Source organism: Arachis duranensis, chromosome 9, assembly GCF_000817695.3.
Source record: "Arachis duranensis cultivar V14167 chromosome 9, aradu.V14167.gnm2.J7QH, whole genome shotgun sequence".
Taxonomy (NCBI): Eukaryota; Viridiplantae; Streptophyta; class Magnoliopsida; order Fabales; family Fabaceae; genus Arachis; species Arachis duranensis.
Genome location: NC_029780.3, coordinates 81,806,382 through 81,810,418, shown reverse-complemented (window position 1 = coordinate 81,810,418; position 4,037 = coordinate 81,806,382).

The window sequence follows — 4,037 nt, the reverse complement described above, 5'->3', positions numbered from 1 at the left end:
CCACTACTTTATTCTTGAGGTAAGCCACAAACCAATTTCAGTACATCATCCCTAAACTTCAAGTTTTATGGAGAAATATGTTGAAATTTTGGACTCTTTGATGTTATAGGACCTAACTCTCTTGAAGGAGAAGAGTAATCTAGTCTCCTTGAACCTTGGATGTGGTAGCATTCTCAAACCTAATGTAATTTGCTATTTTATGGTGCTTGGGTATTGAGATTTTGTGTTTGGGTATGATAATTGTGGCTTAGGTAGTGTGCATGTGAATATTGAAGCTTGACTGAGATTTTGGAAAGCTTGGAAGAGGGCTTTGGTGTGCAAAAATTTGTTCTTAGAGGTGTTGAGACCTTGAGAACTTGTGAAAAAGTAGTTTGGAAGTGCTCCGGTTGAGCGTGGAAAATCGGCTAAGGTATGGTCTCGATTTTCTGTATCTAAAATGTAATGTAGTGTGAAAACTTATGCTAGAGGCCCTAAGATAGGCATTGAATTGTTGATGTGGTTGAATGATTGAGATACATGATGTGGTCATATATGTGATTATGAATATTAATGCCTTGATGGTGTGGTGTATGAGAAAAATGCATGTTGTGAAATATGCTTGATGAATGATTAAGGTTGAAATGTGGGTGAAACCATGTTAATGGTGATTATGATATTGATTATATATAATGATGGTTGATTGGAAATGGTATTATTAGAAATTGTATGACATGCTAATGTGTTTGAATTCTTAGCCATTTGATTGAGATGGGTTAAATGGGGTATGGTGGTTGTGATTTTGAGGAAAATGTTAATGTATGAGTTGAAGAGGCTTGAGGTTGAATTTTGGTCTATTTTGGATTGATTTCAAAAAGGGTTGAAATTGGTATGTTTTGGTTGATTTTGAAAAGGGATGAAATTGGTTTGTTTTGAAAAATGCATTGTGGTTTTGTATGAAAATATGGTTTTTGGGCATATTTTGACGGGGCATAACTTGGGCTCCGGATCCCTGATGTGTTTTTATGGAAAAACAATTTCCAAACACACAAATCTAACCGGCAAGTGTACCGGGCCGCATCAAGTAGTAATAACTCACTTAGAGTGAGGTCGATCCCACAGGGATTAATGGATTAAGCAACTTTAGTGGGTGATTAGTTTAGTCAAGCTAACATTGAGTGAATTGTGTGAAGTTGATTAATAGAAAGTAAATGACAAGAAAAATTAAAGTGCAGACAGTAAAATGGACAGAATCTTAAAGAGCAAGCAATGTAAATTGCAGAAACTTAAATAACAAGAAATATAAATTGCATCAAATGTAAAGGGAATTGGGTTCAGAGAATTTAAATGGAAGCAGTAGATCAAAGCTTAGAACCATAGCAGGGAAATTAAAATTGCATGAAAAGTAAATTCAGATCACAGTGGTTCAAATGTAAAGTGCAGAGGAACAAAAGTGCAGGAAAGTAAATTGGGAACAATGAGAACAGAAATCAATCAATCCGAGAACCAGAATATGAAATCAAATGCAGCAGTAAACAAAAATGCTTGAAGAAGCAAAACAGAATGTAATTCCCCTCAATTTTGAAGTTTAAAGAGACAAATGAAGATCATCAGGGAATCAATGAGACTAGAGAACAAGTTGAGATCTCAAACCCTTCCTTGATCAAATCAGAGAACAATTTGCAGAAGAAAAAGAAGATGAAAGTAATAAATGAAAACTCAAATTCAATTCTCAATTTTCTGAAATTATGTAGAAGAAGAATAAGAGAATTCGGATCAAGTGAAACAGAATTCCTTCAATTCTTGATCCAAAATTTAAAACGGAAAAGAAAACTAAAGAGAGAGATCTCTATCCTACTCCTAATGCTCCCTAGTGGAGCCAGCCTCCTTATGAAAATGAAACAGATGCCTTTTTATAGGCTGAAAAATAAAAATCAAATTCTAAACAAATTACAATTAAAATAAATTCCTAAGCTAATTGATCCTTGTGCCTTTGAATGATGATAATGGGCTTAGCTTGCTTTGGATTTCAGGATCTAGATGGCCTTGGTTCAATTGGTGAGGAATTGAATTTAAATGGATTTTTGGTTGAATTTTGGCCCATGGGTGACACTCCCAGGGCAACGCTCGGCTCATGGGGAGAGCGCAGCATTGGTGCTTGTTTCCTTGGCCCTTTGGGTGCACGACAAGCTTGGTGGGACAAGGGGGGAAAATAGCGCTCAGCTCTTGGCAAGAACACAACATCCTCTTTGTCTTTTGTGGGCTTCCAAGTTCGAACCATTGGGAATGCACTTTCTGGCCATTTTCCTTGCATTTCTTTTGGGAGAGAGCACAACAATGCTCTCCAAGAGAGCGCTACTTCCTTAGTTTCCTTGTGTCTCCCTCTTCGAGCCTTGGTGAAGCCACTTTGATTCATTTTTGCTTGTTTTTGGTCCTTAAAGATTCCTTTCACTCGTGCCTCAATTTCATGCCAAATATAGATTGCCATATATCGTTGAAAAGCTCTGAATGTCAGCTTTCCAACACAACTGAAAGCATATCAATCGGACATCTATAGCTCAAGTTATGGTCCTTTAAAGAAGGCATGGTCATGCTGTGAGCGCCCAAGCTTAACTTAGCGAAAATTTTGCTTCCACGCTCATTTTTGCATCACGATAATGCTCTGCTCTTGGCAAGAGCGCAGCACTCCCCCTTGTTTCTTTGATTTGGTCATGGGCCACGCTTTTAAAAGCGTGGCCTAAGGCTCCAAAGTGTGCTCCAACTTCAAAGTGTGCCCCAAAGCTCTTTTTTTCTCCTTTTTAACTTATTTTATGCTTGTTTGCTTCTTTTTCTTCTTATTTCCTACATGATTTATAAAATTAAAAGATCAAAGAAATATACCAATTAAGTACAAAAGCATTCAATATTTAAGCACAAATCATCAATTTCTTGTATTAAAAAGCATAGAAAAACATGACATGATGACATGTCATCACAACACCAAACTTAAACCTTGCTTGTCCCCAAGCAAGAAAAGAATCATGCAATAAAGATTGACAATCCAAGGTGAGAAGAATAGCAAGTTAATATTAATGGTAGGCTATTTTTCTTTGCATGCTACAATCACAAAAGAAATGTAAATGATTGATGCTTCTATCTAGCTCATTTTATGAAATATTTTCCTTATATTTCTTCCTTGAAACAAGCTTTTGATTTTCTTATTAGCTTCTCCTTTTGGGTGCTTTGCCCCATGAGTTAATAACAAAGCTACGATTCTAAATGCTTTGTTTTCAAGTATTACCACTTGATACATAAGCACCACAAGCATTTGAATTAGAGGACTTCATTAAACTTATTTGTTTCTTTTCTTAACTCTCTAATCATTGATGCTCAGAACCTTGAGCTTTGAGGGAGTGCTTTTGCACTTGAGCCTAGCCTTCACTTCTAAGTATTTTATTTTCAAGCATTTGGCTTGATACATAAACACCACAAGTACTTAACAAATAAATTGCCATTGGTACTCAGAGCCTTCAGCTTTCCCATTATTTCCCTTTTTCTTTTCTTGCCCTTTTTTTTGCATTTACTTTTTCAAGGTTTTCATGATTTCAAAAGATTTCACAAAAATGCACTAGATGAAAACTTCAATTAAATAAAATCTAATGCAATTAAGCAACAATTAATCATACTAGCTTTCCAATACTTGTATGCACATGCTAAAATCCTCTTTAATTCCTTATTTGTTTATGATTATGATGCTTTATTGCTTTTAAACTCACAAAACTCAAGTTGGTAGTTATAATGCCACAGCAACATGTTACAAATCAAGATTCAAGCTATGCTTTATTCATTCACACATGTAAACAGAGAAGATAAATACAATCATGAAATTTAAGTGCTGGAAACAAATGAGAAGAAAAGGAGCTCTACAACCTTGTAGTTCATCTTCATTATTGTTGTCCTTTTTCCTCTATTCTCCATCTTTCCCTTGCCAAACTCAGAATGCTTGCTCATCCTCAAGCAACAATTAGAATAATGGCTATGGGGCTAAGATGGATCATGAATGTCTTACACAATGAAATGTT